At 36.0% G+C, this 24,070-nt stretch overlaps 1 protein-coding gene across 2 annotated transcripts in view; it reads left to right on the forward strand.

Moving 5' to 3' along the window:
- LOC113519453 (ATP-binding cassette sub-family D member) overlaps positions 1-24,070 on the forward strand; it is an 83,167-nt gene that overhangs the window by 27,430 nt on the left and 31,667 nt on the right. The gene's annotated exons all lie outside the window — the stretch shown is intronic.

The following is a 24,070-nucleotide window of genomic DNA, read 5'->3' on the forward strand; positions in this document are numbered from 1 at the left end:
GATATACAAATAAATTTATTATCTATCTAAGTATCTAGACAGGCCTTGTATAATGTTTTGTCTAGCTTTCTACGTTTAGCACTATGTATTGTTCTATTCCTCTATTTGTCTCTTACGACATCCTGATGATGAAAAGGATTGGTGACGCAGTGTATTTTTAAAAGACTGAAGACATAAGTACTCAAATAAATAATCGCATCGATTTCGATTAAAATAAAAAAAAAAAAAAGAAATAATAAAAATAATACGTAACAATAATTAAGTAAAATAGACAGGGACTGGTTTAAGGACTTTAAATAAAGTTTATTCAAACAATATAAAACATTTCTTTCGTAGTCAGGGCAGCAATCTTACTAATCTACTTACTATGGTAAATAATAACGTTTTAACTCAGTATTCTACATAAATAGTAGTTTGTTCATACAGTATTGTCGAGAATTATTATTTTTATATATATATATATATATATTTATATATATATATATGTTTAATTATTATTATTATATAAATATTTCGAATTTGGAAAAAAAAGAAAAATCTAGACAATGTCTGTGCATAACAGATATTTAAAAATAGAAATTATGTGAAGATAATAATAAGACCAATAGAAGCTAACACAATAATTTTCAGAAGTAGCTACATACGAAATAAAGTTATAAACGATTGCTTGCGTCCATTTCCACATGTCAACGTACAAAGTCATATTATATTAAATTTAAAGTAATTTTTACATAATATAAATTCAAATTTTTTGAATAACACTTATATTCAAATACATTTTCAGAAATTATCGAGTCACAATTACATACCGTACACCCAAATTGGCGCCTTTCCATTCATTTTAGAAAAAACTTCTGAGTAGTAATCATTGTATTTCTTAATATTTTTTCATATATACAAACATAGAAAAAGAAATATAACATCCCTTAAAAATTACAATGAGAGAGGCTTTGTACAAAAGTGATTTGCTTGGGCACCTCTGTCCCATTCGTGTTTCAACCGTGAAGCAGTTGTGGTTGCATGGCTATGTATGTATTGTACTATACATTGATAATTTATTTATAATTATTTGATGTTCGATTGAACATAGCCGTAATATATTTACCAGAGGGAGACTTTGTACAAAAGTCGAATGCTTGGATACCTCTGTCCCATCCGTGTTTCTACCGTGAAGCAGTTGTGTTTGCATGGCTGTGTTTCGGTTTGAAGGGTGGGATATGGCAGTGAATTTACAGGGTACAAAGGAATAACATCTGAGTCCTCAGGGATGGCAACGCATGGGGGGTATCATGGGCGAAACAGTATACTCTGTTATGTCCATGGTACTGCTAATGTCTATAGGTGACGGTTATCACTTTCCATCAGGTGGGCCGTCAGCTTGTTTGCCATTCTAAAGCCGTACAAAAAATTAGACTAGGAACATGATTTTTTTTATGTATAAGTCAGTAATGACTAGTGTTTAAAGCTACTCCGATTTATCAGAGGCACCTTTTGATCAAGGAAACACTCGCTCCTATGTCCTTGATCTAAGGAGCAAGTGATAACGTATCATTGGCAGCAATCATTATCGTAATTTCGTAGGTAATTCATTAATTTGTATGCTTAAGTTTTTACGACTGATATATATATGTATAAAAAAAAACTGTAAGTAGATTTCTCTCGTTGATATATAAAGATATAAAATTCGCAAAGTCCACAGTCCGAAAACTGGCCCCACTTAAAAAAAGCCAGTCAAGTGCGAGTCGCACTCGCGCAATTAGGGTTCCCTACAAAATTATCAAGTTTAATTTTTTTGTGAAATTTATTTATTTATTTATTTAGGTTCAAACACAGCATATATTGATACATTTATAACAATAAATAGGGAGAAATATATATGTAAATATATATACAATTATGGAGTCTTGGAACTCATTTTATATATTTTTATACAAAAACCAGGTATCAAAATTAATAACACAGCTGTTTACCATGTAATTTTACAGTTGTTTTCAATTTGTTTTTTTTAAAGTTATGTATGTCTTAACATTATTATTACAATGATTTGAGGCTGATATGAAATAAATAAGATTTTTTTTTAATGGATGATAATGGAATGGGAACCACACACGCGTTATCGGTATACACCGTTGGAGCACCAGTGAGAGATGATAGGTGAGGATGAAACAGGTCAGTTAGCCCATCGTGACGAATTCAAAGATAAATCAGTCACGATAGTTTCCAGGGGGAACCGTGTGGAGGTTGACCTGATAGGATATATTGATAGCAACGGAGACTAACTCCCCACTACTAACAGTCCCTTCCCCCCAATAAATGAGGTTAGGAATCTACTACACCAGTTAATATTAATATAAAATTCGTGGAGTTGGTTTTATACCCTACTCTCCATTTTCAATGTTGTGAATTTTTTATTATTCAGATTTTGTAATGTGTGTAATTATTTATACTGCTTTTTTTATACATCTTAGAATGGCAAACAAGCTGACGGCTCACCTGATGGAATATGGTAACCGTCGCCTATAGACATGAGCAGTACCATGGACATAACAGAGTATACTGTTTCGCCCATGATACCCCCCATGCGTTGCCATTCCTGAGGACTCAGGTGTTATTCCTCTATACCCAAAAAATTTACGCCATATCCCACCGTTCAAACCGAAACACAGCCGTGCAAACACAACTGCTTTACGGTAGAAACACGAATGGGACAGAGGTACCCAAGCTCTGTCCCATTCGTGTTTCTAGTAGTAGTGTGTAGTATTCGTGTTTAAGTTCTAAAGTTCGATGATGATATGGTGACGTGAGGAGACTGTCTTACCGTCTGGTTCATTAACCGTTTGTTTACATTTTAAATTAAATTTTATTGAAATATACTGTACATACAACTCAAAATAAAATGTGAAAGTGAGCAATTTTCATAGTTGGTGTTCTAGCAATTGTTTTACCATCATCTCGAAATACGTAACTTGAGGTATGTAGGTTAAGTTCCAATGCCAAGTTTTGTAAGAAAACTATATTATTAAAATTATATTGTGCAAGTTTGTCCTTAGAGCTGTTATGGTAATTATGCCGTGCCAATGACTGTTTGTTTGTGTTGCAACATACCCGTACCTATGTTATATTCTTATAATATTTATTTTTGTAACCTGTGGAAGTAAGGCTTCGGTAGGGATTTTTTAAAGCATTTTTTTGAATACGCGCGGTACCAGTGAGCTTTGATTTTGAATCATCCTCAAGTCAGGTCAGTTGGCTCGTCGAATTCACTAGGAATTAACCACGATGGTTTTCGAAGGAAATAGAGAGACTTTGTACAAAAGTCGATTGCTTGGATACCTCTGTCCCGTTCGTGTTTCGACCGTAAAGCAATTGTGTTTGCATGGCTGTGTTTCGGTTTGAAGGGTGGGATATGGCGTGAATTTCCAGGGTATAGAGGAATAAAACCTGAATCCTCAGGAATGGCAACGAATGGGGGGTATCATGGGCGAAACAGTGTACTCTGTAATGTCCATGGTACTGCTCATGTCTATAGGCGACGGTTACCACTTTCCATCAGGTGGGCCGTCAGCTTGTTTGCCATTCTAAGTTGTATGAAAAAAATTTGGTTTTATGGATGTTAGTTAGTTATTTTCTATTAACTGTAATACATTATGTATATATTGATTAATATGATTAATGAAAAGAAATTTAATGTAGAATATACGTAAATTTCTCATATTGTTAATAATTTGCACGCCGCCATAGAGGCAGAATGTATATGGGAAATGTAAACCTCTTCCACCTAAAACTATCTACGTTCTAACAAAACAAATTAATTTCATTTCATAGTGCTTTAGTTAGTTTTGTGTAAATGGATGTAACATTCAGTGTTGCCAGTCTTTCAATTTTTTTTATCCTAATGTTGCTTACATTCTAATTATAAATAGCTAATCTATATTTCGTTAAAAAACACATATGAAAATTATCAAAAAAGTACATAATAATTTTTAATCTACCATTTTTATATTTGACATAATACTATATTATTAAATAATTTTAACATGTCATTATATTTTATTGCAGCTGCTATTTTTTATTAAAACAATAAATACCAGCTGCAATTAAATATAATCAGAAGCAGATATATATATATATATATATATATATTGGTTTTCAGGACATAAAAATTTCTTTTAAGAATATTTTCATCAAAAATCATTCTTAATCGATTAACGACGATTAGGCACCAACCTTTATTTATGCAAGTACTATTTATTGAAGAAAATACCCTGTGGCTCTTTACAAACTTTTGTAAATTGTATATTTTTACACTTCCGACTCAAAAGGTTGCCAACTCGTGGTCTAGTGGTATCGAACATTTGGTTAGTCACGAACAAAACATGTTCTCTACGCATCCAAAAGAGAATACTGAAGTAGGTATTAAGATAACTTGTTAATGAGTAACACATAATTTGTTGGAACAACAAACAACCTTTGCACCCTTACAGTTGATACACTTCGGGTCACGATCGCTGACATATAATAAAGGATGTATTCCATTATCCAATTTTTTTTTATACAACTTAGAATAGCAAACAAGCTGACGGCCCACCTGATGGTAAGTGGTAACCGTCGCCTATAGACATGAGCAGTACCATGGACATAACAGATTATACTGTTTCGCCCATGATACCCCCCATGCGTTGCCATTCCTGAGGACTCAGGTGTTATTCCTCTGTACCCTGTAAATTCACGCCATATCTCACCCTTCAAACCGAAACTGGTTTGCCACAATTAAAGTCGGTTTTTTTTTGTGGAATACTATTTTAGATTATTTAACTAATTGATATGTTAAATAACTTATTATATCAATGAGGTCGATGGCAAAATATTTAATTTATTATCTACTAATTACATATATGTATCAGATTTTACTTATTTCATGATATTGATACTATTATCACAGATTATTTACTTGTATTTGTCAACGTTATCTCTATAGATAATGTTTTGAATATTAAAATGCGATGGTTGTACCATTCAAAGGTTAAAATTATTCTATATTTATTGTATACGATAATTTGGAGCCTGTCAGATATGTTTTTGACAGCTTATTTTAATAAATAGTTAATTAATTATGATAATACGGTTTGAAAATCAAAATCCTACTAATATTATGATTGTGGAAATTTGTGAATATGTTTATTTAAGTTTTTTTTTTATTCAAATAATTTTATTAGTCAAAGGAATATATGGTACATAAGGCTGACTTAATGCTGGTAACATTCTCTACCGGTCATTGTAATACGCGTGTAAATATTTATTGTATTATTCATAAATATATTAAATTCTCTTAAACTTGTTTTAGCTATTGAAGCGTTCTGTTTTCTTTTGCACTAATTTTTTTTTTTACTTAGAAAGACTTAGAAAGACATACAAGCTGACGGTCCACCTGATGGAAAGTGGTAACCATCGCCTATAGACATGAGCAGTACCATGGACATAACAGAGTATACTGTTTCGCCCATGATACCCCCCATGCGTTGCCATTCCTGAGGACTCAGGTGTAATTCCTTTGTACCCTGAAATTTGAAAGAAAATAACAAAATGATTCAATAGACCGGTTTTTGAGCAACTATCTATATATTCTAAGATAAATTAAATAAAAATTAGACTAATGTATTATAAAAAATAAAATATGTAATATAAATAAATATATACACCTATATATGATAAATACATACATAAATATTTAATTTTTTTAGTTTGTTTTAAAATTGTCACAATATTGTACACCGCTCTACCCGTTAACATTGATGCTCCTTCCCACTCTGGCTGTTGCTGGAAGAGAACTCTATTAGAGTTATGCTCGCCTTTGTACATTTGATTATCTCTGTCATATTCTTATAACTAGTGTGTAAAATAAAGAAATAAATAAATAAATAAATAATTATATAAAATATTATTATAAATAATTAATTTTGTTACAAGAGTAAATAAAACAAAATTTGTCACGATGGTTTTCCAGAGGGAAACGCGTGTAGGTCGACCCGACAAGGTTTACACATTACTACCATTGGTAACAATCCTATCCCCCCTTACTCCCACCTTCATCCCATACCTATTGCTATTATTATTTTTTGTGGAGCATAACCTTATTAAAAATGACTTTCTAACCGATGCTGTGTCCGGTGAAAGTGTTGCCTTTAACAAGTTTTGGTGCAACGCGCCAACATGCACCGGTGATCGCTTCAATTGAAGAGTCTCATCTCATTGGTGTACAGTTGTTTTTTTGTATGGGTGTGTTCTACCTGTGGCTGTGGTGTCTTCTTTAAAGAAACGTCAGTTGATGAACGACAATTTTCAGCCATTTTCATGTCCATCAAAATTGGTTCAGTCGTTTATTCTTTATTGTACACAAAAGGTTATTGAAATGTAAAAACAAATATAATAGTGCACAAGGGCGATCTTATCTCCAATAGAGATTTCTTCCAGCAAACCCAATATGAGAAAACTGACAGTTCATTAGTAGTTACAGTTATATACCGTATATATATATACCTGAGTTTTTATATAATTTAAATTATATATATATATATATATATATATATATATATATATATATATATATATATATATATATATATATATATATATATATATATGTATATATATTATTTAAAATATTATGTAATTTTATACAGATTTTTTTAAATAAGTTGAGTTGTTTTTGAGTTTATCAATTACAAATAAACAAACAAACATACAATAAATAAATTCCTTCATCTCTATTATTAGTAAAGATTACACACTTTTGGCACTTTAATGGTTGGTTTTGTATATTTTTATTCTCTTTCACATGCTTAAATAATAGTTTTGAAAATTTCACTGCAATTTTTTCATCCTAAGTGTGCTCGAGTAATAATCGTCCAAGTATAAGTACAGACTTTCCAATTCGAGTACAACATTAGTAGCGCAACTATGGTGTTGTTTATGTTCTCAGTTGACAGTTACTACCATCGAATGGTCAGCTTGTTTGTCATGACCAGTGGACAAAAAAATATAAACGCACGCTTCAACTATAATGAAAACATCGCTCTAGTGGTCAATGTTGGTCAGTGACACCGATTCGACCGCGGCGTTCAGTGTTCGGTGCTCGGTGCGCGAACACCGCGGGAATCGGTAAGGGTCCCGTATATTTAATTTTAATTTGGGAGTTTATAATCTAAATAACTTATTTACGAAAGGATCATCATCATCATCATCATATCAGGGATGTTGCGGCTCATATCTCGTTCGTTAAGTTCCCTTAGTGGCCTCTTTTGTCACTCGCTGGAATTAAAGTAGTGGTTCATCCTATACCGGGACCACTCGGAGATATATGTTACTAACACTATGTGCCCGGTACGTGCATCGCTACGTATAAAGTAAAATAAAAAAAAAATTACATCAATATCGCTGACAATTTGCTTTAGTCGAATATAAAATGACCGCATGAATGACATAACAACATCGTTGTACTGTCAACACTGAAAAACAGTTTCAATTTGACAGCACAATCCCCATCTTAAAAAATGTTTGAATTCGACACAAAAATCCCCATTAACAAAGTGAACCGCCATTTATTGAATTCATTTGTTGGTCGATTGTGATAATTCTGTATTCTCTCCATGGGGTTTACTTCCGTGCTGGGCTCGTGTCACTAGTGTCACGAAGGAAGTGTCTATTTTTGTTTCTATGCAAATTCCTGCTTGTTGCGGAAAATCCGTTTGCAGACACGCGATTCCGCGTTCTAAATTAAAATATTTTATTTATTATATTACATTCTTCAATGTTAGTTCTAATAAACTCTTAAGCGATCCAAGTTCTATTATTAAATACTTAATTATTCTAGTTTTTTTTAGACCGGGATATGTTTATCGTCCGGAATAAAAAGTAGCCTATAATCTTCTCCACCTCATATTTTATAGCGATTGATTAAGCCGTTAAGACGTTATAAGGTAACAAACCGACTCACTTTCACAATTATAATATGTATTAGTACAAATTAAATACGAGTATTAAATATGTGTGACACTTGTTATTATTATTATTTACGTTGAATATTAAAAGACTTTTAATTTATATAAAAATAAAACAAGTGTTAATAATTTATAATGTTTAAAATTAATTTATAATATATTAACATCATCGTCTTCCCAATTATTTGGAGTCGGAGTAATAAAAAATTTAAAAGTAATTAAAATAAATTTAAATATTCTGATGTGATTAATCGTTGTTATTAATTCCTTTTAATTTAACATAATTTATTTAATTAAATTCAATACGTTTTATTTAATTTGTTAAAAAATAAAAGCGCAACGTTAGGTATTTTAAAATATGTTGCGTTAAATTATTAATCTATTTTAAATATTTTGAATGCATTTGGGTTGCTTAATGATTTAATTCAATTTCGTTCTACTTATGAGTACAGGCGAGCACACCGTTGTTGATTTTATTGTAATTAATTGCCGTATTTTTATTGTTTAGTTTTTTTTTTATAAAAAAAAGTAATCAGGAAATAGCTGATACTCATTATGGCTAACAACACATTATATACGACACAAAATGAACGAGAATGTATGAATGAATGAAAACTCTTTATTGTTCTCTTCAAAGATGATACAGATTATAAATATTAACAATATGTACACAAACAAAATATATACTTAATTATTTAAACTATATACATGAAAACAAGACAAAGAGACAATAATAGGCGGCCTTATCGCTAAATAGCGATCTCTTCCATGCAAGCTTAGGATTTATCGTTATTATTTTTTATAATTTCAGCCCTTACGGGTTGGCAACCGCAGTTAGGCATTTACAGATGTTTTAGGAGAGACGCTGTTGTCCATGCCTCCACCATAAGCTCCCTTAGTTGCCTATTACGCCGTGTCGGTCCCGGCATAGAATGATCCACCCCTTCTTTTCCCATAGGTACGACACCCACGGGAACCTTAGGATGGAGACGAATAATTAAATTTGTGTGTGGTCAAGGCGCAGCAGAAAAATTATAAGACTAAAAAAAGGGGGGAAAAAGGACTTAAGATATATTTTTTTATACAACTTAGAATGGCAAACAAGCTGACGGCCCACCTGATGGAAAGTGGTAACTGTTGCCTATAGACATGAGCAGTACCATAGACATAATAGTACACACACATACTGTTTCGCCCATGCGTTTCCATTCCTGAGGACTAAGGTGTTATTTCTCTGTGCCCAGTAAATTCACGCCATATCCCACCCTTCAAACAGAAACACAGCCATGCAAACACAACTGCTTCACGGTTGAAACACGATTGGGACAGAGGTGCCCAAGCAATCGACTTTTGTACAGTCTCCCTCTGGTTAAGAGGGATAATAAGAGAAGATATGAATAAAATCCATGTATTAAATACAATTTTGAATAGAAAAGTGTACGACAAGTCAAAGTCAGATTTGATAAAACCGGTTATTATGAAATTGGACACAGTAGTTAATTACGAAAATTAATTCAAGTTTTTTCAAGGCCACACCAAGGTTCTGCCATGACGCAATAGTACAGTACCTTTGTAGTCGTATGAAGTTATGGTAGGTGTATGGTGTGGGACTAGGAGGAAAATCTCCGACCGAATTGGTACAAATAACATCAAAGTCCTTAGTTTAGTAATGGCGACGCATGAGTTATAAAATATAATATTTTTTTTTACGAGCCCAATAAATAAACAATACGTATTTTTAAATAGTTTGCCGAAAAAAAAAGAGATTCTTAATTGTTTCGATTGTGTTTCAATTTGAAGGGTGAAATTACTGGGTATAGAGGAATTGTTATTCCTCTGTACATTTACAAAGCCTAACTAATTCGCCTATATATATATATATATATATATATATATATATATATATATATATATATATATGTATACTTTATATACTGTAAAACCCACACTTCATCCAACTCTGAAATATAAAAAACTTGGTTGTAAATTATAACTTTAAGTCAAGATTAACCAAATGCAATACGCTTCGTGATAATCTTTAAAAAGGTTTTGCGGCGACATTACGCCGTAACCACAACGATAGTGATCGACCTCACGACTCATCCAAATGGGACGAGCGGTGAGGACATCGCGACTTGATAACCACAAGGGCACATCCACGGGGCGCTTTTTTTTTTACAACACAGAGAGAAAACGAGCATGCAGCTCACCTGATGGTAAGTGACTACCGCTGCCCATGATCACCCATAACACCAACGGCATTGCAGGTGTGCTGCCGGCCTTTTAAAAAGAAATATGCTCTTGGAGGTTATGTTGTCGTATCGATTCGGAAATACTGCTCCTGGAAGTTGATTCCAAAGAGTGGTTGTGCGTGGTATTACAGTATTATAGAGAGAATATGATGCTATGTATGTAATGTTTTGTATGTATTGTAATTCCTGAGAACTAAGGAATGATGACTCGTGATGATCTGATGATAAAGAAGAAAATGTTATATTTTTGCACCCAGTGATTTTATTATTTTCAACGAAAATTTTATGAATTGAAAATGGAATGGTAACCTCTCCTGTGCTATCGGTATACGGTGGCAGGGCACCAGTAAGAGATGGTAGATGAGGAAAAATGCAGATCTGTTAGCCTGTCGTAGTAAATTCAGCAGTTTCCTAGGGGGAACTGCGTGGTTCGACCTGATATGGGGTATAATCTTACTTGGAGACCTTAGTCCCCATTACTGGGGGGAAAATTAGGGGGAATTGTTAGTAATGGAGATTAGCAACCCTATTAGCAATATACCCCCTGGAAACCATCGTGACTGATTACTTATCATAATGGGCTAACTGTCCTGCTTCATTCTCACCTATCATCCCTCATTGGTGCCCCGCCTGTGCATACCGATAGCGCAGACAGGGTTACTATATCTATATCATCCACTAATCAGTCATCCTCCCTTTACGGCATAGTTTTTTTTTGATGGGTGAAAATGGTATGGTAACCCCGCCTGTGCTAACGGGATACGCTGGCGGAGCACCAGTGAAGGGTGATAGATGAGAATGAAAACAGGCCAGTTAGTCCATCATGATAAATTCATCAGGAATTAACCATGATAGTTTCCAGGGGGAACCGCGAGGAGGTCGATCTGGTTGGGTATATTGCTAACAATGGGATTCTCAGTTTCCATTACTAACAATCCCTTTCCCCCCTTTTACGGCATAGTTGCTTCGCCGCTGAGAGCTATTGAGCTATTCTTATTTGTGCTTATATATGCTTATATGTCTATAGGCGTCGATTACCATTTCCCATCAGTTAGGCCCTCGGCCTGTTTACCATTTCAAGTTACGTAATAAAATATATCTTGGACCCGATTCACATAAAATCAAACCGTTCAAATATCCTTGAATTTGATATGTCGTGTGGTAGGTGTTGATATAAAATTTATATTTATGTTAATCTTAGATTTAAATTAACGATCCTATTCGTTTATTAAATGAAACTTATGTATGTTCGTTTCTTAAATGTTTATATCGTTGAGGGTAAATCATTCTCTCTTTTCACATGTGTATATATATTTCCATCAGGAATGGGCATGGGGGTATCATGGGCGAAACAGTATACTTGTTTGTCCATGATACATATGCTAAGTTGTACTTTCCATAAAAAAAAAAAAAAATATGTTACTATAATTATGTCAGATATTTTTCACCACATCCGTCCTTCATACGCTTTCGGTTTTTATCTAATGGTTAGCTGGTGCGGGGAAAGGGATTGTTAGTAATGGGATCTAACTGACCTATTGCTAGCAATACACCCTATCAGGTCGATTTCCACGTGGTTTCCCCTGGAAACTGTCGTAGTTAATTCTAGTGGAATTCGTCACGATAAGCTAAATGACCAACTTTCATCGTCACCTATCATCTTTCACTGGTGCCCCGCCAGCGTATACCGATAACGCAGGCGAGGTTACCATTCCATTATCATCTATTGTAAAAAAAATGGTTAGCTGGTAGAGAATGCCATATAGCAATGCCATATGCATTAAGCTCGCCACTTGTTACAGTTTTATAAAGAATAAATAAATATATGCTCTGATGGGTTGACCTCTACGCGGTCACTCCTGGAAACCATCATGATTACTTGTGTTTAATTTGCAATGACCTGATTTTATCCTCACCAGCCATCCCTCACTGTCACCCCGCCAGTGTAAACCGAGTGCAGGCGAGGTTACCATTCCATTATCACCAATTAAGGTGTAGTAGGCATTTTGTCTTGTGTAGGCTTGCAAGCGTTTATTGCCGATATGATCGAATGTCATAGGAACCTCGTGCCAAGTGTTTGGCAGCCTGCCACCTTTTAATTTGCATTGGTAGAGGTACTACATTGTTTTGTTTATCGTATATTATCATGGAACTGTCAAGGTAACACATGTACCAGAGGGAGACTTTGTACAAAAGTCGTTTGCTTGTGCACCTCTGTTACTTTCGTGTTTCTACCGTGAAGCAGTTGTGTTTGCATGTCTGTGTTTCGGTTTGAAGGGTGGGATATGGCAGTGAATTGACAGGGTACAGAGGAAGAACACCTGAGTCCTCAGGAATGGCAACGCATGGGGGATATCTTGGGCTATACTCTATAGGTGGGTTACCACTTTCCACTATACTGTTATGTTCATGGCTTATATGGATTATCATATGGATCACTCCACGTGGTCCTGAAATCCAGCTAAATTCCGTATATTCATCACGATTGGTTAACAGACTTGCCTTTTCATTCTCATATATTATCCCTCACTGATGGTTACCGATTACATAGTCGGATAATCATTTATTAAAAAACATAAGTAGTCATGGATGTCACCGTATATACTGTGTCATCAGTTTATACTTTTGAGTATTACACGCCTCTAGTGTTCGGTACACAGCTTACATTGTTTCTTCACGGTAGATATCCTTAATATATGAATGTTTGTTTGTTATCTCTTAGCGTCGTAACTGCTCGACAATTAGTCATCAATTTTAGCATACACGTAGTACTTCTGATGGAAAAGGTCTTAGGCTACTTTATATTTCGGTCACGCGGGAGAAGTCACGGGCGTAGCTAGTTTCATTGATGGATAGTGAATGATAGATTTGCTCTCAATGCCACGTTCTTTCAAAAGAAGGAAGTTCTTAATTTGCAAATTTTCCTTTTTATGCGTAAGGTACGCGATATATTTGACAATTTTCGTGGCTTGGTATGCAGATAAAGGTCTCCGGTTCGATTTCCGGTCAGGCCCTCTAGACAAGTGGCAAGCGAATTCGTCGATGGAATCGACATTGCTAGCTGACTCTGTGAGCTAGAATGAGACATTCGTTGTTGCTATCTCATTCTATCGCACGGACTCGCTAGCGATGTCGATTCCATCTACGAATTCTCTTGCCACTTGTCTAGAGGGCCAGACGAATGTTAGAAACGTGCTTTTCTAAATTGCTTTAGGTTGGTCTGATTGTTTTAGGTTGTGCTCCCAGATGTTTGTTGCCCATTTTCTCGTTGTCCGTAATTACGTTAATTACAATTTTTTCGGGTATCCTTGATTTAAGGACCAAGCAATTTAAATGATTGATTCATCATTAGCATGACAGCTGTTAATTGTTCACTGCTAAATATAGGTTTTCCTCTTTTGGTGGGTTTTGCCAGTAGGAATTATCATTAGCAACATTATCCGCCCACTGCTAGACATAGACCTCCCCAATAGACTACCGTAAGAAACGATCCCGAGCCACCGGCTCCCACTCCCTCCCGATGATCCACTGACTCCCTGCAATGCATTTGAGGCCGTCACTCCATCTAATGTGGGGTCGTCCTACACTGTGTTTGCCCGTACGAGGTCGCCACTCAAGAACCTTTCTTCCCCTTCGAGTTATGTGATCAGACCATTGCTATTTCATCTTGCTTACCCTTCGGGCTATGTCGGGTACTTTGGTTCTTTTGCGGATATTCCCCTTTCGGATTCTATCATGCAAGGAAACGAGCGTAGCCCTCTCCATAGCGGGGAAGGAATTGTTACTAATGGAGAGGTTAGTCTCCATTGCTATCAATATACTATATCAGGTCGACTTCCACGCGGTTCCCCCTGGAGACCATCGTGACTAATTTATTGTTGCATTCGTCACGATGGGCTAACTGACCTACCTTTTCAGCCTCACCAATCATCTCTCATTGGTGCCCCGCCAGTGTATACTTGTAGCGCGTAGGTACCATACCATTGTCATCAATAAAAAAAGGTCTCTCCATAGCTCGCTGAATAATTTGAACAACAGGGATGCATTGTATTTACTGCGTCTGACTAGCGCCATCTATCTTTCTCTCTGTAATTATCCATTATTTATGCCAGGTTGTCTGTAAGAGATTGCTTTTAGCGATACGGCCTTTTGTATATGCACATTCTGTATAAATACTCCTTGTGTACATCTCTATTGTGTGCAATAAAGAGTTTATTATTATTATTATGCAATGATCACAACAATAATAGGGAATAAGGTGGCTCGTGTTTATTATTTGCGCAAAAGTGTATGCAAATGTTATAGAGGCGCTAATTAGCATTGTCGCTAGGTTTCATTTTTGGCGCGCTTGTAACGTGTCCAACTTTTTCTTTTTTTTATAACGTCACTAACTGGTCAGTGTTGCCAGATGTGATCTTTGATTTTTACCTAAACGTTAAAAGTTCTGAGTTAATTCCTCCCGTGAATTCAGGTTGTGGATTGATCTTCCTGTCGAGGGTTTCTCTGGAGACTACAGTGTGGGGTTCTTCAAAAAGAGCATATTAAGGTTTCTTAAGGGTCGGCAACGCGCGCATGACACCACTGGTGTTATTTGGGTTCATAGACTACGGTTGTCGCCATAGCAGTATAAATTTCATTACAACGAAAACAAGACAAGAAAAACCTACCTATCCCGATTGTTTTTTTTATTTATAATAGCCCATAAATAAACTAATAATACAGCAATAACCTGCAACACTGGGAGGAAGGGATTGTTAGTAATGTTTAACAGGCCCATTGTAGCAATACCTCTATCAGGCGACCTCCACGCGGTTGCCCCTGGAATCCGTCGTGGTTAATTCTAGTGAAATACGTCACGATGGTCTAGCTGACCTGCTTTCACCATCACCTATCATCCCTCACTGGTGCCCCGCCAGTGTAAAGTGATAGCGCGGGTGGGGTTACCATTCCATTATCGCTCATTATAAAAAAAAAACAAGCAACACTGGAACTGTTGGTTTAGTTCATCGAATTAAGATTGTAGTAACACCACATTCGGAAATTAACGGTCGCCGCACTACCAACAACTGTGCCGGTTGAGAAAGGTTTTTTTTCTAAACTTTCACCGCTTCGCCACGTTTGTTACTGCTATTGTTATTGTCATTGTAACATTATACCAACTAGCTTTTACCCGCGGCTTCGTCCACGTGACCGGGATATGGTTTGTCTATCCCATATGGTAGGGCCGATTCTGAGACTCTTAACCTATATTTATATACCAGAGGGAGACTTAGTACAAGTCGTTTGCTTAGGCACCTCTGTCAGATTCGTGTTTCAACCGTGAAGCAGTTGTGTTTGCATGGCTGTGTTTCGGTTTGAAGGATGGGATATGGTAGTGAATTTACAGGGTACAGAGGAATAACACCTAAGTCCTCAGGAATGACAACGCATGGGGCGCGGAGGGTGTATAATGGGCGAAACAATATACTCTTTTATGTCCATGGTACTGCTCATGTCTATAGGCGACGGTTACCATTTTTTATCAGGTCGGCCGTCAGCTTGTTAGCCATTCTAAGTTGTATAAAAAAAAATACGTATTTACCAAATTTCATAGTGATTGGTTAAGCTGTTGATGCGTTAAGAAGTAACAAACTTACTTTCACATTTATTATATTAGTAAAGATTTGAAGACACGAGTGCTGTCGCTTCATAAATGCATAAATGAGGTAACACGTTCGATTCTCGGTTGGCTTAATTTTGGAAAATAATTTCTCTAATGTTGCAGGCGGCGGTTATTACTTGCTATTAAGCGAGACGCATTTTCGATTGACCCCTATGTTTTATATATATATATATATATATATATATATATATATGAGGTCGACCTGGTTGGGTAGTAATAGCTAGCAATGGGATTATCAGTCTCCATTACTAACAATCCCTTTCCCCCCAATAAAACAATTTACACTGATATTCAATAAAAATACATGTGACCTTTATCGACAAATCGTTTGGGGGAGTTAATATTGTTTCATCAATCGCTCGCTTAGTTTTAAATTAATTATTGTGCCTTCGACATAGTCGGCAGGTCAAGGTGAGCATGCCGATCCATATATATATATATATATATATATATATATATATATATATATATATATATATATATATATATATATTTTATGTAAGTTGAAAATAATCTGCAGTATATATAGAGACGATCATAAGTAAATGTTACTAAGCGATTCTCAATTTATCATCATATCAGGGGGAACCTCGTGGAGGTCGACCTGATATAGTATACTGCTAGCAATTGGGGTTATTAAGCCCAATTACTAACAATCACTACCAGACCAATACCAAAAAGACATCATCATCATCATATCAGCCTTTAACTGTCCACTACTGAACATAAGCCCTCCCCCCCCCCCCCCAAGGGGGTTTTACCAGTAGTTGCCACGCTTGACTGGCGTATTGGCAATCGCAGTTAGGCTTTAAAGACGTTTTAAGAGGGACGCTTCTGCCCATCTCTCGCCCTCACTTAGATGTCTTCTTACGACATTCACGGGAAAGGAAGCGGTGGTCTTGTTCTACGCCGGGACCACACGGGAGATTTTAAAGTGTATTAAAATTAATCACCACGTAGGCCTCTCCTATAGACTGCTATAAAGAACGCTCTTGAGTCACCTGCATCCACTGATTCCGTGCAATGTATTTGAGGTCGTCGCTCCATTTTATGGGCGATCGTTCTACACTATGCTAACCCGTACTGAGTTGCCACTCAAGAACCTATCTTCCCCATCGGTTATTGGTTCTTCGAGCTAGCCTGACCAGCCCATTGCTTGTCTAGCTTGCTTATCTTCTACGCTATGTCGGTCACTTTGATTCCTCTTCGGATATTCTTATTTCGGATTCTATCACGAGGGTCTGAAATAAAATTGCAGTATTTATGGAATCAGGAATGTTAATGCACAAGGGCACCATGGCCTTCACCTTGTATTAATGAGGTTTCATGTTTATAGGCGACGGTTACCACTTTCCATCACGTGAGCCGTACCCTTGTTTGCCATTCTAAGTTGCATAAAAAAAAAAACAATACTTTTTTGTTTTAAGGTTCAGTGACGTGGGTAAATGTCTAAATAGGTAGGTTTTTATAGAGGAGAGAAAATGTCAAACTAGGTAGACAGAGAGAGATCACGACACCATTGTAAAATATTGAGAATTCTTAATAACTTCAAATATGACTTGTTTTTGTCGTTGAATAATTTATTCACGCGTTCCATAAGTCTTGTGCTGTTTGTTACTCTGTGTTCATAATTTTTTTTATACCATAATGATAGCAAACAAACATACAGCCCGTCTGATGGTAAACGGTCATTGTAGCCTATGGACGCCTGCAAACACTATATGTGTCACGTGCACGTTGCAGACCCTGAAGAAACCTTAATATTTTTAATGGACCCCATACTGTAGTCTCTAGGGAAAACCTCGGCAGGGAGCTCATTCCACAGCCTGAGCGGTCGCGAGAGAAAATTCCTTTGAAACCGCACTGTACGTGACCATTTAGGTTCAAGCGTGTGAGGATGAATACCCTGTCGATGGCGAGCGGTGCGGTGATAAAAGGTGGCTGTGGACATAATTTCAAACAATTCCTTAAATCCCTCTGAATACAATCCGTTATAGAAGCGGTAGAAAGGGAGGCAACGTCTCCGTCTTAGAGTTAAGGGCTCGATACCGCCTGTGAGCTTGGGATCGTCGACAATTCTCAATGTCCGTCTTTAAACCGAGTCAAGAGTACCAAACTGGTATCCATCTAAATCTATAGTACAATTGAAAAATCGTCATATCTGTCTGAGAAACTAGTGTGGTTCTGCGGCGTTCAACGTGTTACGTGCCTGTAGCCTGTGTTGTTACTCCGCTGTCCCGCTGTCCCGCCTTCAGTGGCAGTTTCAAATTTACTCCTAAATGTTGGAACAACTTGCCTCCCCCTGTACGTAATCTTCAATCGTTAAAATACTTCGAATCTAAATATAAAATGACACATTGCAAGTATAAATGTCATTATATCCACTTTTTTTTACTGGCGGCCTTGTTTGACTGGGATATGTCACTACCTCTATACGCTTCAGGCCACTGTTCATATCATCTTCCGTGTTAGGTATTCTTGGAACTATTTCTATTTTATATTACCTATTTTCATAATATTATCTATTCCCTATGTATCATTATTTTATGTATTATACTTAAATACTTTTTTTTTTATACAACTTAGAATGGCAAACAAGCTGACGGCCCACCTGATGGAAAGTGGTAACCGTCGCCTATAGACATGAGCAGTACCATGGACGTAACAGAGTATACTGTTTCGCCTATGATACCCCCCATGCGTTGCCATTCCTGAGGACTTGGGTGTTATTTCTGTGTACCCTGTAAATTCACGCCATATCCCACCCTTCAAACCGAAACACAGCCATGCAAACACAACTGCTTCACGGTAGAAACACGAATGGGACAGAGGTACCCAAGCAATCGACTTTTGTACAAAATCTCCTCCAAGAGGCTTATGTTCAGCAGTGGACAGTTAACGTTTGATATGACGTCTGATTTATGCATTTGTACATAATATTTCGTGCACACATATATCTGTGAGTTATGTATTAAGGGTCTACTGAAAATCAGCGCCGTGATTTCAGATATGAAACCGCGATATGTGCTGAGTTGGATCCTTTACTCAAACACTACTACATTCATTGTAATTTTATAAGAAGTTATTAGGTCTTTTATGGGAAATATTTTTTTTTATGGGTGAAAATGGAATGGTAACCCCGTCCGCACTAACGGGATACGCCGGCGGAGTACCAGTGAAGGGTGATAGATGAGAATGAAAACGAGCCACTTAGCTCATCCTGATGAATTCATCTGGAATTAACCATGATAGTTTCCAGGGGGAACCGCGAGAAGGTCGACCTATTTGAGTATATTGCTAGCAATGGGATTCTCAGTCTCCATTACTAACAATCCCTTTCCCCCCGGGAAAGGATCGTAAATATTATAATAAGGTACCGAAGGATATTTTGGATTTGCCTTTTAATAAATTTAAAACTGTTATTAAAAAACACATATTGAACAAACGATTCCAACTCTAAACCATTACTTGAATAACAAATGTGCATGGTGTTAGTGGATCATGCACGGGCCTTTAACGACCATGTAATTTTAGACATAGTTCATTTAAATAAATACACATAATGTTAACAGAGATTTAAAAGAGTAACTATTGAGTTTCTTGCGGGCTCTTCTCAATAGATAACAACCTTTCGAACCCCGCAGTTGATTAGAAAAAAAATGACGATTTAAAAGTGCTTGTAAACATGTCTATTTGAAAAAAGACGATTTGAATTCTTTTGTCTATTTAATAAATGCGTATTAAGTTTGCTTGAGTGAAAAATATTTTTATTAATACTTGTTGGGAAATTCTGTTCAACGTTCATTTCTAACGTAAATAAACAAAAAATCTCACGGTTTCGCGATAAACCCGTTATCTCCGGGCAGCTGTGTAATGTTTCGAAGAATCTAGATGTATTAATCGAAGTTATAATATTAAACCGACTTAGAAAAGAGCAGGTTCTTAGTTTATCCTATAACTTTGTCGTTTATAAACCGATTTGGACAATTCTTTTTTATCTGAAAGGAAATACTTTCAGATTGTTTCCATAGAAATTTTATCAAAATCGGTTTAGTTTTCAAATCAATATATGAGTTAATGGCCTTGGTAGTGTTGACCCATCATAACGAATTCAACGATAAATTAATCACGGTAGTTTCTAGGTGGAACCGCGTGGAGGCCGATTGATATTAAATTCAAGAGGAGGCCTGCTGGTTGTTCGTAGCTCAATGGGACTTCAGTTTGGCTAGATCTTCACGCGGTGCGGTTGTCCGTCCTGTTATTTTTGAATTCCTTTGTTTAATATCATATAGTTTTTTTATAACTAAAGTTGATTTGGTGAAATCGCAAGTTTTAGTTTTTTTTTTATTTCACATTTATTAAAATATTAGCTGACTCCGCGAACTTCGTACTACCTAACAGTCGATTCTTTAATTTTTTAGTTTTTTTTTAATATTTATTCTGCTAATTGGGACGCCGGGTCAGCTAGTACGATAAAAAAAAAAAAGAAAAAAGAAAGTTACTAAGTTAACAATTACATTATGTCACTTGAACTTTATGGTACGGTATCAAAGTTCAAATTGACTTTTAAGTATTATTACATACATACATACATACATACATACATACATACATATCTGTCACGCCTGTCTGCCATTAGGGTAGGCAGAAACAATGGAACGCCAAATGCTTCGATTCAAACAAACCTCTTTCGCTTCCTCCACATTCATCAATCTTTTCATACAAGCTCGCCGGTTACGGGTACTTTTAATTATAACGAATCGTTTTTATATACTCCCAGTATAGGAAAGTGTAGTTTTTAGACGTTTTCAGGGATTTTTTTAAATTTTCTATCCGTAATAACCATCCTCGTACTTGAAGGAATATTCTAAAAAAAGAATTAGCGAAATCGGTTCAGCTGTTCTCGAGATTTGCGCTTAGCAACACATTCAGTGATTTATTTTTATATTACATGTAGATATACACTTAAATATACATTTTAAAGAGATTATAACATACAAATGGGTTAAATAATGCTATTATTTTACGATTAAATAACAATTAATGATATAGACCATGTTATAATGGGTTTACTTGTTGTAGATATCGCGACACGTGACAGAAGGCAATTAGGGTTGATTGTCAATAAACCCTTTAATTGTCAACAAGAATCAAAACTATTCTCTTAGTAAGTTTGCGACGCTCGAGGCTGCCGTTTTTCTTTATTAACCACGATGGTGTCCAGCGGGAACCGCGTGGAGGTTGACCTGATAGATTATTTTTTCTTTTAATGGGTGAAAATGGCATGGTAACCCCGCCTGCGCTATCTGTATACTCTGGCGGGGTACCAGTGAGAGTTGTAAGGTGAGGATGGAAAGGCAGGCCAGTTTGTCCATCGTGACGAATTCAATAATAAATTAGTCACGATAGTTTCCAGGAGGAACCGCGTGGAGATCGACCTGATACCCTATCAAACTTTGCTGGCAATGGAGCTGTTAGACCCCATTACTATCAATCCCTTTCCCCCCGACCTGATAGATTATCATTAATAACGGAGCTGTTAGATTACCATTACTGACCTTCCTTCCAACTAAAGAATGGAATAGAATAGAAAACATTTATTGCCAGTAAACACACAATCACAATATAAAATATAGAAAATATATATACAAGAAGTGTCCCATGCTAGACAAAATTTGGGTCACTTGGTGAAAACATATTTCCATACTTTATCTTTTGTTTTATATTTAAAATCCTGTAAATAATCTGATTGTATAAATACATACATACATATCTGTCACGCCTGTCTCCCATTAGGGTAGGCAGAAACAATGTATAAACTCATTTGTTAATTTACGTGTGTTATAAATGGCTCAAATAAAGTGTTTATCTATCTATCTATCTATCAAAAGGAACCGGCTCAGCTGATGCTGTGAATGTAAAAGGCCGGCAGCACACCTGCAATGCCGTAGGTGTTGTGGGTGACCATGGGCGGCGGTAGTCACTTACCATCAGGTGAGCCCGCATGCTCGTTTGCCCCCTGTGTTGTAAAAAAAAAATGTCCCAGCGTAATGTGAACAGCTGCGCAGCGCTGGTTTTCAGCCAGTCCCACTCTTAACAAAATAAAGAGAGTTTGTACTACGAACTTACGAACACTAGATACTGACGGCAGCATTTAATTTTTTCTCTCAAGTACCTAATTCTGCATAGACCAATATACCCGTAAACAGAAGTTACGTACACGAAAACAAGTGGCCGTGAGAAAATCACAAAAAAATCCGACTGTAAAATATGTTTTGATATGTTTATGACCGTCATGTCTATGTTTTATATTTGTTGCCGTGTAGCTTGTAGCGCTCTCGTAATGTAACGCGCTGTTTTGATTGTGTACACTTAAAAAATGTATGTGTTTAAAAAAAAAAGAGTTCTATTGTGACAAAACCAGTTTATTTGAACTTTAAACTAAAGCACTGAACCGATTTTGATGATATTACTATGGTACGAATCTATAGGTATGTCCTTTCAGATAAAAAATGAATTTTACAAATCGGTTTAGAATTGACGGAGATATGAGGTTTTAAACATATAAAAATTACAACCGAATTGAGAACCAGAGGGAGACGTACAAATGTCGTTTGCTTGAGCAACCCGGTCCTATTCGTGTTTCTACCATGAAGCAGTTGTGTTTGCATGGCTGTGTTTTGGTTTGAAGGGTGGTATATATATATGGCAGTGAATTTACAAAGAAATAACACCTGAATTTTCAGGAATGGCAATACATGAGAGGTATCATGGGCGAAAGAGTATACTCTGTTATGTCCATGGTACTGTTCATGTCTATAGGCGACGGTTACCACTTTTCATCAGTTGGACCGTCAGATTGTTTACCATTCTAAGTTGCATAAAAAAAGAATCTTTTTCTTGGAATCAAAATATCCGGACATATTATGCTGAAAAACATTACACTACTGTTTCGTGAGCTGTCGGTTAAAAACAAAGCGATGTAATATATACATGTAAAAGGCTATAACATTATTCGTATTTATGATAGTTCTAGAAGTTTCTCGAAATAAACATATTAATCTTGGGGGAAAAATAGTATTCCAGTTATGTGAGTTTGGAATTTTAACATTCGTATTTTCCGTGCTATTCTGACGGCCCAGTTATTTATATTAAAATTTTATTATTTGCATACGTAAAAAAAAAAAAATTATAATGGCGAATATAATTAATATTTCTAGTTTTATTAATAGTATTTAATAACCCATTAGGATTTACGAGAAGCAAAGAGCGCGCGAGATGTGTATTGTTAAAATTCCGAAGCGTTTTTTTTTAAAGTTTTTTTTTATATTCTCGATTCAACTGTTTGATTTTATTTTTTATATAATTGTATCGTTGTACAACAATGTCGTAATGGTATAGATCAGCGATTCCTAAAGTGGGTTCCGTAAAAAATTCACCAGGGTTCCGTGAAATTATTTATACAGTGAAACAATTTCATTGTTCACATTAAAAATTAAAGGAAACTATAAAGTGTTATATTTTTAAAATATTTCTAATAAAAGCTTTTGTTTTTTTTTTAAATTACAGTGTTTTTGATTTGTAATAGTTTGATATGGGGTTCCGTAATATAAAAGGTATTTGGTGGGCGTTTTGTTATCTTAAACGTTTAGGAATCCCTGATATAGATAAATATCTTGGTGTACCGATTTAAGAGAATATTTTTTTATTACAATCAGATATACAGTCATAATTAACTGTATATGTTCCGGCATAGAATAGGCCACCCCTTCCTTTCCTGTGGGTGTCGTAGAAGACGACTAAGGAAGAGGGAGGGATGGGCAGCAACGTCCCTCTTAAAACATCGCCAAATGCCAAACTGCGGTTGCTAACCCGCCTGCCAAGCGTGGCAATTACTGCCAAAACCCCCCAAGGGGTAGGTCATGTTCAGAAGTGGACAGTCAACGGCTGATACGACAAATACAACATACAGTAATAATTACAGACAATGCGGTCGATTCTGATGCGTCATTTTTCTAAATCTAGTTTTTAAATTTAAATTTCTATTTGGAGTCACAGTGAATTTATTATAAGCATCTAATCTATGAACCTAATTTCTATTAAAGTCAAAATTATTATAAATTTAGTTTATGATGGCTCATAACTTAAGGAATGTTGCG

This window comes from Galleria mellonella, unplaced genomic scaffold (assembly GCF_026898425.1).
Source record: "Galleria mellonella isolate WM207_F2 unplaced genomic scaffold, CSIRO_AGI_GalMel_v1 utg352, whole genome shotgun sequence".
NCBI lineage: Eukaryota > Metazoa > Arthropoda > Insecta > Lepidoptera > Pyralidae > Galleria > Galleria mellonella.